This window comes from Lolium perenne, chromosome 5 (genome assembly GCF_019359855.2).
Source record: "Lolium perenne isolate Kyuss_39 chromosome 5, Kyuss_2.0, whole genome shotgun sequence".
Classification (NCBI taxonomy): domain Eukaryota; kingdom Viridiplantae; phylum Streptophyta; class Magnoliopsida; order Poales; family Poaceae; genus Lolium; species Lolium perenne.
This window is the reverse complement of record NC_067248.2, coordinates 44,284,454-44,296,755: the sequence shown is the minus strand read 5'-3', so window position 1 is coordinate 44,296,755 and position 12,302 is coordinate 44,284,454.

The window sequence follows — 12,302 nt, the reverse complement described above, 5'->3', positions numbered from 1 at the left end:
GCTGAAGTTGAAGTATCTACCGCACCCGCATCCATACTATATTCAGTGGTTGAGCAACAATGGTGAGATGAAGGTAAACCACATGGTGCGTGTTGAATTTGAGATTGGACCGTATAAGGATTCCATTGATTTTGATGTGGTTCCTATGACGGTGTGTCACCTACTATTGGGTCGGCCTTGGCTCTATGACTGTTCTGTGCAACACAATGGCCGTGCCAATACATATCACTTGGAGTTCAAGGGCAAGAAAATTAACTTGTAGCCTATGTCACCACAACAGATTGTCAATGAATCTCGTCAGAAAGTTGAAGTAAACTTGGAGGATGCACCTTTAGATAGGAGAGAGAATTGTAATGTTGTGAGTGATTTAACGAAAAGTGAGAGAGTGAATTCCTTAGTGCTTTTAGCCACCAAAGAAGACATGAGAGAATTTAGTGAGGATCCTACAACCATGCCTCTTGTGCTCATGTACAGGGGTACGGTTTTGGTTTCTAACGACATGACCCCTGTTCCTCTTGGTGTTTCTAATGTTTTGCAGGAATTTCGCGACGTGTTTCCAGAGGAGGTACCCGCAGGACTACCACCATTGCGTGGTATTGAGCATCAAATCGACTTGATCCCCGGAGCTTCACTGCCCAATAGGGCGCCATATAGAATGAACCCTGAAGAGACAAAGGAGATACAGAAGCAAGTACAATCGCTACTTGACAAAGGTTATATCCGCATAAGCCTTAGTCCTTGTGCTGCTTGATGGCGTGCAATTACACACGTCCGTTGAGAACCCCAAGAGGAAGGTGTGATGCGTATAGAAGCAAGTTTTCCCTCAGTATGAAACCAAGGTTATCGAACCAGTAGGAGTCAAGGGCCACGTGAAGGTCATTGGTGACGGAGTGTAGTGCGGCGCAACACCAGGGATTCCGGCGCCAACATGGAACCTGCACAACACAATCACAATACTTTGCCCCAACGTAACAGTGAGGTTGTCAATCTCACCGGCTTGCTGAAAACAAAGGATTAAACGTATGGTGTGGAAAATGATGTTTGCTTGTAGAAAACAGTAGAGAACAGAGTTTGCAGTAGATTGTATTCAGATGTAAAAGAATGGACCGGGGTCCACAGTTCACTAGTGGTGTCTCTCCGATAAGATAACTAGCATGTTGGGTGAACAAATTACAGTTGGGCAATTGACAAATAGAGATGCACATACATATATCATGATAATTACTATGAGATTTAATCAGGGCATTACGACAAAGTACATAGACCGCTATCCAGCATGCATCCATGCCTAAAAAGTCCACCTTCGGGTTAGCATCCGCACCCCCTCCAGTATTAAGTTGCAAACAACAGACAATTGCATTAAGTATGGTGCGTAATGTAATCAACACAAATACCCTTAGACAAAGCATTGATGTTTTATCCCTAGTGGCAACAACACATCCACAACCTTAGAACTTTCTGTCACTGTCCCAGATTCAATGGAGGCATGAACCCACTATCGAGCATAAATACTCCCTCTTGGAGTCACAAGTATCAACTTGGCCAGAGCCCCTACTAGCAACGGAGAGCATGCAAGAACATAAACAACATATATATGATAGATTGATAATCAACTTGACATAGTATTCAATATTCATCGGATCCCAACAAACGCAACATGTAGCATTACAAATAGACGATCTTGATCATGATAGGCAGCTCACAAGATCTAACATGATAGCACAATGAGGAGAAGACAACCATCTAGCTACTGCTATGGACCCATAGTCCAAGGATGAACTATTCACGCATCAATCCGGAGGCGGGCATGATGATGTAGAGCCCTCCGGTGATGATTCCCCTCTCCGGCAGGGTGCCGGAGGCGATCTCCTGAATCCCCCGAGATGGGATTGGCGGCGGAGGCGTCTCTGGAAGTATTTCCGTACCGTGGCTCTCGGTAATAGGGTTTTCGCGATGGAGATTTTAAGTAGGCGAAAGGGCAGCGCAGGGGGGCACCCGAGGGGCCCACCCCATAGGGTGGCGCGGGCCCCTCCTTGGCCGCGCCGCCCTATGGTGGCGGCTCCTCGTGGCCCCACTTCGTATGCTCTTCGGTCTTCTGGAAGCTCCGTGGAAAAATAAGACCCTGGGCGTTGATTTCGTCCAATTCCGAGAATAATTTTTTTGTAGGATTTCTGAAACCAAAAACAGCAGAAAACAGCAACTGGCTCTTCGGCATCTTGTTAATAGGTTAGTGCCGGAAAATGCATAATAATGATGTAAAGTATGTATAAAACATGTGAGTATTGTCATAAAAGTAGCATGGAACATAAGAAATTATAGATACGTTTGAGACGTATCAAGCATCCCCAAGCTTAGTTCCTACTCGCCCTCGAGTAGGTAAACGATAACAATGATAATTTCTGAAGTGACATGCTATCATAATCTTGATCAATACTATTGTAAAGCATATGAAGTGAATGAAGTGATTCGAAGTAATGGTAAAGACAATGATTAAACAACTGAATCATATAGCAAAGATTTTCATGAATAGTACTTCAAGACAAGCATCGATAAGACTTGCATAGGAGTTAACTCATAAGGAAATAAATTCTTAGTAGAGGGTTTTGAAGCAACACAAAGGAAGATATAAGTTTCAGCAGTTGCTTTCAACTTCAACATGTATATCTCATGGATAATTGTCAACACAAAGTAATATGATGAATGCAAATAAGCAAGTATGTAGGGATCAATGCACACAGTTGACACAAGTTTTTGCTTCTAAGATAGAAAGAAGTAGGTAAACTGACTCAACATAAAGTAAAAGAAAGGCCCTTCGCAGGGCCGGGCCGGCTAAATTCGGGGCCCTGTGCGACACTTTAAAATGGGGCCCTATGACACTAGAAATTTTTGACTATTCGATAACTATAATATATATGACAAAGTATTTTACATAGAAATTGGATATATCAAGAAGCATACCTATTAAACTCCGTGTTGCATAATATTTATTTGAACAACATCATGTTTTTGGGTTCCTCAAAATAAAATCTTTAATAATATTCTCATAATCAATTTTCTCCAACACTTCACTCTACCTCAATATTATTTTCTGTCTAAGTCTGACCGCCCGCTTCTAGGATCCGTGTAAGAAACAATAGCAAGTGCAAGAGTTGAAGAATCAACATCAACTGACTGATTATCGTTGAACACTTTTTGTTTAATCAATTTTTCTTACTTTTATTTTTTCTTATAAGCTTTTGAAAACTGGATTCAGGCTTTCCCATGTTGACTCCTACAAAAGAAATGAACAACGGTACAACACAATTAAACGAATTTGGGAATTGGGATTTAAAAACACCTAAGCCAGTACCGTTTTAGAGCATCTACTAGGGTAAAAACATAACAAGAGAAGAAGTAGAGATGTCAGACGGCCGCATCTGTTAACTGTTTTGTTGATCTGTTGGGGCTGGTAAAGTGGTAATCCAATATTCCAATCACAAGATCAATCGCAAGAACACCACGGCAAGATAGATTGATTTGACGGAACGAGGCGATCGCCACAGAGGGCAAACTTACGTGGCTTCCTCTTCACGTCGCTGTGAGGCTGGGCTGGGTCTCACCAATCGTTCGGGAAGGGCCAGGCCTTTTTTTTGCTGTATAACTATATAGGGCATGTACCAAAATTTGGGGCCCCAAAACAATTTGGGCCCTGTGCGGCCGCACACTTTGCACTCCTGCTGGCCCGGGCCTGGCCCTTCGCAGAGGGAAGCAGGGATTAAATCATGTGCTAGAGCTTTTCAAGTTTTGAAATCATATAGAGAGCATAAAAGTAAAGTTTTGAGAGGTGTTTGTTGTTGTCAACGAATGGTAGTGGGTACTATAACTACCTTATCAACCAGACTTTCAAGAGCGGCTCCCATGAAGGACGTTATTTCTACCAGCCAGGTAGATCACCCCTCTTCTCTTTTGTTTACACATGTATTTTATTATTTATAAATGACACTCCTCCCAACCTTTTCTTTCTCAAGCCATGGCTAACCGAATCCTTGGGTGCCTTCCAACATTCTCATACCATGGAGGAGTGTCTTTTTTTTCTTTTTCTTTTTGCAAAATTAAGTTGCTCACTGATTGATCAGGGCAAAGCATGTGAAGAGAATCATTAATGCAAGTTAATTAATTGGGGCTGGGAACCCCATTGCCAGCTCTTTTTGCAAAATTATTGGATAAGCGGATGAGCCACTAGTCCATTGGTGAAAGTCTATTAGAAGTAAATGACAAGATCGAAAGATAAAACACCACATACTTCCTCATGAGCTATAAAACATTGACACTAATAAGAGATAATAACTTTTGAATTGTTTAAAGGTAGAACATGAAGTATTTACTTGGAATGGCAGAAAAATACCACATAGTAGGTAGGTATGGTGGACACAAATGGCATAGGTTTTGGCTCAAGATTTTGGATGCACGAGAAGTATTCCCTCTCAGTACAAGGCTTTGGCTAGCAAGGTTGTTTGAAGCAAACACAAGTATGAACCTAAGATAAAGAAAAACTTACATAAGAACATATTGCAAGCATTATAAGACTCTACACTGTCTTCCTTGTTGTTCAAACACTTCACCAGAAAATATCTAGACCTTAGAGAGACCAATCATGCAAACCAAATTTCAACAAGCTCTATGTAGTTCTTCATTAATAGGTGCAAAGTACATGATGCAAGAGCTTAAGCATGATCTATTTGAGCACAACAATTGCCAAGTATCAAATTATTCAAGACAATATACCAATTACCAAATGAAGCATTTTCTGTTTCCAACCATATAACAATGAACGAAGCAGTTTCAACCTTCGCCATGAACATTAAAAGTAAAGCTAAGAACACCAGTGTTCATATGAAACAGCGGAGCGTGTCTTTCTCCCACACAAATAATTCTAGGATCCGAATTTATTCAAACAAAAACAAAAATAAAAGCAAACAGACGCTCCAAGTAAAGCACATAAGATGTGACTGAATAAAAATATAGTTTCACTAGAGGTGACCTGATAAGTTGTCGATGAAGAAGGGGATGCCTTGGGCATCCCCAAGCTTAGATGCTTGAGTCTTCTTGAAATATGCAGGGATGAACCACGGGGGCATCCCCAAGCTTAGACTTTTCACTCTTCTTGATCATATTGTATCATCCTCCTCTCTTGATCCTTGAAAACTTCCTCCACACCAAACTCAAAACAAACTCATTAGAGGGTTAGTGCATAATCAAAAATTCACATATTCAGAGGTGATATAATCATTCTTAACACTTCTGGACATTGCACAAAGCTACTGAAAGTTAATGGAACAAAGAAATCCATCAAACATAGCAAAACAGGCAATGCGAAATAAAAGGCAGAATCTATCAAAACAGAACAGTCCGTAAAGACGAATTTTTCTGGGGCACTTAACTTGCTCAGATGAAAAAGCTCAAATTTAATGAAAGTTGTGTACATATTTGAGGATCACGCACGTAAATTGGCAGAATTTTCTGAGTTACCTACAGACGGGGCTGCTCAATTTCGTGACAGTAAGAAATCTGTTTCTGCGCAGTAATCCAAATCTAGTATCAACCCTACTATCAAAGACTTTACTTGGCACAACAATGCAATAAAATAAAGATAAGGAGAGGTTGCTACAGTAGTAACAACTTCCAAGACTCAAATATAAAACAAAAGTGCAGAAGTAAAATAATGGGTTGTCTCTCATAAGCGCTTTTCTTTAACGCCTTTCAGCTAGGCGCAGAAAGTTTGAATCAAGTATTATCGAGAGATGAAGCATCAACATCATAATCTTTCTTACAAACACAACTTGTTGTAGAGGGTACCTTAGATCCTCCATTATCCAAATTTCCCATAGGGGTACTAAGGGTTTTGTCAATTTTAGGCTTATAATAATTCTTTGGCTTAGGCACCTTAGAGACATACATGAGTTTTTGCTCCTTACCCACATAAGCTTTCTCCTTAAATTTAAGAGAAGAAAAAGTTGAACCCAATGTTCCCATAGCTTCTTCAAGTTTGCTAATCCTATGGGTTTGATTATCATGGATAGCACAAGTTTCTAAAATAGCAATTCTTTCATTAATTCCTCCTAGGGATTTATCAAGTTTATCAGTATTATCAAGTAATATTCCCAGTTTAGTCTCAATATTTGGAAGATTTTTCTCTATGGCTTCCAACTTTTTCATGACATCCTCAAGAGAGATTTCAATTTTAGTTTCATTAACAGGTGGTATTCCAACTAGACTCTCAATGATGCAACTAGCTTCTAAAGCAGGAGTACCTAGGAAATTACCCCCCGAAAGAGTATCAAGAACATACCTATTCCAGCTAGATATACCAACATAAAAGTTCCTAAGTAGGATAATAGTGGAGTGTTTCTTAGTGCACCTATGATGAGCATCACTAATTCTATACCAAGCATCTTTAAAACTTTCTCCACCTTGTTGCTTAAAAGAACAAACTTCAACTTCAGGATTACTCATTTTAGTAATAGTAAATAAAGCAAACTAAATAAAGTAAAGTAAAACAAGTAACTAATTTTTTTGTGTTTTTGATATAGAGATAGCAAACAAAACAGTAAATAAAGTAAATCTAGTAACTAATTTTTTTGTATTTTTGATACAAAGAACAAACAAAGCAGTAAATAAAGTACAGCAAAGCAAGACAAAAACAAAGTAAAGAGATTGGATGTGAGAGACTCCCCTTGCAGCGTGTCTTGATCTCCCCGGCAACGGCGCCAGAAAAAGAGCTTGATGGCGTGCAATTACACACGTCCGTTGGGAACCCCAAGAGGAAGGTGTGATGCGTATAGAAGCAAGTTTTCCCTCAGTATGAAACCAAGGTTATCGAACCAGTAGGAGTCAAGGGCCACGTGAAGGTCGTTGGTGACGGAGTGTAGTGCGGCGCAACACGAGGGATTCCGGCGCCAACATGGAACCTGCACAACACAATCACAATACTTTGCCCCAACGTAACAGTGAGGTTGTCAATCTCACCGGCTTGCTGAAAACAAAGGATTAAACATATAGTGTGGAAAATGATGTTTGCTTGTAGAAAACAGTAGAGAACAGAGTTTGCAGTAGATTCTATTCAGATGTAAAAGAATGGACCGGGGTCCACAGTTCACTAGTGGTGTCTCTCCGATAAGATAACTAGCATGTTGGGTGAACAAATTACAGTTGGGCAATTGACAAATAGAGATGCACATACATATATCATGATAATTACTATGAGATTTAATCAGGGCATTACGACAAAGTACATAGACCGCTATCCAGCATGCATCTATGCCTAAAAAGTCCACCTTCGGGTTAGCATCCGTACCCCCTCCAGTATTAAGTAGCAAACAACAGACAATTGCATTAAGTATGGTGCGTAATGTAATCAACACAAATATCCTTAGACAAAGCATTGATGTAATCTAAAAATAGAAACGTGGAGGATGGAGTTGGGAGTCAGCTGATGAAGCTGCAACCCGTACACGAAAAGCAATCCACGAAGGAAATCATGGATAGGAGCAGAGAGGCCACGAATGAGATGGTCAACAAAGCTAACCCGATATTCCATAGGAGGCGATGGGTAGCTTTCTTCGCTGGGGAAGATCAGCGTGCCCTTCTTCTTCATCAGACCAAGCTTCTTCATCAGATTGACGTCCTGCGCCGAGATCTTGGATCTCTCCCACTCTGAAGCTCCCAGATCTTGAGCCGCCATGTTCGCTTCAGGAGTGCTGTGTCTTGTGAGTCTCGACCGTGGTGGCATCAGCAATGGCACTGGGGGAAGTAGGGCAGTACGTGAGCGCTGAATTTTTGTGGTTGCAGTGGAGATTTTGGCAGAGGAGATATTGTTGGAGATATGCCCAAGAGGCAATAATAAAAGTGGATATTATATATCTTTGTGTTTATGATAAATGTTTATATACCATGCTATAATTGTATTAACCGAAACATTGATACATGTGTGTTATGTAAACAAACAAATGAGTCCCTAGTAAGCCTCTTAACTAGCTTGTTGATTAATAGATGATTAGTTTCATAATCATAAACATTGGATGTTATTAATGACAAGGTTATATCATTATATGAATGATGTAATGGACACACCCAATTAAGCGTAGCATAAGATCACGTCATTAAATTATTTGCTATAAGCTTTCGATACATAGTTACATAGTCCTTATGACCATGAGATCATGTAAATCACTTATACCGGAAAGGTACTTTGATTACATCAAACGCCACTGCGTAAATGGGTGGTTATAAAGGTGGGATTAAGTATCCGGAAAGTATGAGTTGAGGCATATGGATCAACAGTGGGATTTGTCCATCCCGATGACGGATAGATATACTCTGGGCCCTCTCGGTGGAATGTCGTCTAATGTCTTGCAAGCATATGAATAAGTTCATAAGAGACCACATACCACGGTACGAGTAAAGAGTACTTGTCAGGAGACGAGGTTGAACAAGGTATAGAGTGATACCGATGATCAAACCTCGGACAAGTAAAATATCGCATGACAAAGGGAATTGGTATCGTATGTGAATGGTTCATTCGATCACTAAGTCATCGTTGAATATGTGGGAGCCATTATGGATCTCCAGATCCCGCTATTGGTTATTGGTCGGAGTGAGTACTCAACCATGTCCGCATAGTTCGCGAACCGTAGGGTGACACACTTAAAGTTGGATGTTGAAATGGTAGAACTTGAATATGGAATGGAGTTCGAATATTTGTTCGAAGTCCCGGATGAGATCCCGGACATCACGAGGAGTTCTGGAATGGTCCGGAGAATAAGATTCATATATAGGAAGTCATTTTATGTGTTTGAAAATGATCCGGTGCATTTATGGAAGGTTCTAGAAGGTTCTAGAATATTCCGGAAGAAAGTCACTTTGGAAGGCGGAGTCCCGAAGGGACTCCACCACCATGGCCGGCCAACCCTAAGGGGTGGAGTCCCAGGTGGACTCCACCTAAGGTGGCCGGCCACCCCCTCCCAAGGGAAGGTGGGAATCCCACCTCTAGTGGGAGTCCTAGCTTGGGTAGGTTTCATGTCATATGGAAGGTTTTGGTTTGGGGTCTTATTCGAAGACTTGTAGACCAACTCTTGGGTGTTCCACCTATATAATGAGAGCCAAGGGGAGGGGGCCGGCCACCTCAAGCCAGAGCTTGGCCGCACCCCCTAAGTGGCCGGCCACCCCCTCTCCCCAAACCCTAGCCGCCCCACTCCTCCTTCTTCCCCGCACGCTTAGCGAAGCTCCGCCGGGATTCTCCACCGCCACCGACACCACGCCGTCGTGCTGTCGGATTCAAGAGGAGCTACTACTTCCGCTGCCTGCTGGAACGGGGAGGTGGACGTCGTCTTCATCAACAACCGAACGTGTGACCGAGTACGGAGGTGCTGCCCGTTCGTGGCGCCGTGATCAAGATCTTCTACGCGCTTTTGCAAGCAGCAAGTGATCGTCTACCGCAGCAACAAGAGCCTCATCTTGTAGGCTTTGGAATCTCTTCAAGGGTGAGACTCGATAATCCCCTCGTTTCTACCATCTTCTAGATTGCATCTTGGCTTGGATTTCGTGTTCGCGGTAGGAAATTTTTTGTTTTCTATGCTATGTTATCCTACAGTGGTTTCAGAGCCGTGTCTATGCATAGATGGTTGCACGAGTAGAACACAATGGTTTTGTGGGCGTTGATGCTTTTGTTATCTTTAGTTTGAGTACTTTGCATCTTTGTGGCATAGTGGGATGAAGCGGCTCGGGCTAACTTTACATGACCGCGTTCATGAGATTTGCTCCACGCTCGACATGCAACTTGTATTGCATAAGTGGCTTTGCGGGTGTCTGTCTCTCCTACTATAGTGAAGATTCAATTTACTCTTCTATTGACAACACTAGTATCACCGTTGTGGTTCATGTTCGTAGGTAGATTGGATCTCACTCGAAAACCCTAAACCACGTAAAATATGCAAACCAAATTAGAGAACGTCTAACTTGTTTTTGCAGGGTTTGGTGATGTGATATGGCCATAATGTGATGATGACTATGTATGAGATGATCATTATTGTATTGTGGCAACCGGCAGGAGCCTTATGGTTGTCTTTAAATTTCATGTTGAGTAGTATTTCAAAGTAGTTGTAATAGTTGCTACATGGAGGACAATCATGAAGACGGCGCCATTGACCTTGGTGCTTCGCCGACGATGATGGAGATCATGCCCGTTGATGATGGAGATCATGTCCGTGCCTTGGAGATGAAGATCAAAGGCGCAAAGACAAAAGGGCCATATCATATCACATATGAACTGCATGTGATGTTAATCCTTTATGCATCTTATTTTGCTTAGATCGCGACGGTAGCATTATAAGATGATCCCTCTCACTAAAATATCAAGATAATAAAGTGTTCATCCTTAGTAGCACCATTGCCAAGACTTGTCGTTTCGAAGCATCTCGTGATGATCGGGTGTGATAGACTCAACAAGTGCATACAACGGGTGCAAGACAGTTTTGCACATGCGGATACTAAGGTGGCCTTGACGAGCCTAGCATGTACAGACATGGTCTCGGAACACGTGATACCAAAAGGTAGAGCATGAATCATATGATTGATATGATGAACACTTTGAGTGTTCACCATTGAAATTACATCTTGTCTCGTGATGATCGGACTTGGTGTGGTGGATTTGGTTCGTGTGATCACTAAGACAATGCGAGGGATATTGTTTTGAGTGGGAGTTCACCTAGTTTTTAATTATGTTGAATTAAAATTTGAACTCAATTTGTCATAAACTTAGTCTAAACTATTGCAAATATGTTGTAGATATGGCGTCCCCAATCAATTTTAACCAGTTCCTAGAGAAAGAAAAGCTTAAGAGCAACGGTAGCAACTTCACCGACTGGTTCCGTCATGTGAGGATTTTCCTCAATGGCGGAAATCTGCAATATGTGCTTGATGCACCGCTAGGTGACCCTCCTGCAGAAACTGAAACCGATGAAGTAAAGAATGTTTACGCTACTCGGAAAACTCGGTACTCTCAAGTTCAGTGTGCCATCCTGTGCAGTCTGGAAGCCGATCTTCAAAAACGTTTTGAGCACCACGATCCACATGAGTTAGTCAATGAGTTGAAAACTATCTTTGAGACTCATGCGGCCGTGGAATGCTATGAAGCATCGAAACACTTCTTCAGTTGCATGATGGAAGAAGGCAGCTCCGTTAGTGAGCACATGCTCGCCATGACCGGGCATGCGAAGAAACTCAGTGATTTGGGAATAGTGATTCCTAATCGACTGGGGATTAATCGTGTCCTTCAATCACTGCCGCCTAGTTACAAGAACTTTGTGATGAACTACAATATGCAGAACATGAACAAAGAGTTACCTGAACTCTTCTCCATGCTGAAATCTGCTGAGATTGAGATCAAGAAAGAGCACCAAGTGTTGATGGTCAACAAAACCACCAGTTTCAAGAAACAGGGCAAGTCTAAGGGAAAATTCAAGAAGGGTGGCAAGAAAGCTGCCACGCCTCCTGTGAAACCTAAGACTGGCCCTAAGCCTGATGCTGAGTGCTATTACTGCAAGGAGAAGGGACACTGGAAGCGTAATTGCTCCAAGTATTTGGCGGATCTGAAGAGCGGCCTTGTCAAGAAGAAGAAAGAAGGTATATCTGATATACATGTTATAGATGTTTATCTTACTGGTTCTCGTACTAGTACCTGGGTATTTGATACTGGTTCGGTTGCTCATATTTGTAACTCGAAACAGGAACTAAAGAATAAACGAAGACTACTAAAGGATGAAGTGACAATGCGCGTTGGAAATGGATCCAAAGTCGATGTGATCGCTGTCGGCACACTTCCTCTACATCTACCTTCGGGATTAGTTTTAAGCCTCAATAATTGTTATTTTGTACCCGCGTTGAGCATGAACATTATATCTGGATCTTGTTTAATGCAAGACGGTTATTCATTCAAGTCTGAGAATAATGGTTGTTCTATTTTTATGAATAATATCTTTTATGGTCGAGCACCTGAAAAGAATGGCTTATTTCTGTTAGATCTCGATAGTAGTGATACACATATACATAACATTGATGCTAAGCGAATTAAATTGAATGATAATTCTACTTATATGTGGCACTGTCATCTTGGTCATATTGGAGTGAAACGCATGAAGAAACTTCATACTGATGGATTACTTGAATCACTTGACTTTGAGTCACTTGATAGATGCGAAGCATGTCTAATGGGAAAAATGACTAAGACTCCATTCTCTGGTATTATGGAGCGAGCTACTGACTTATTG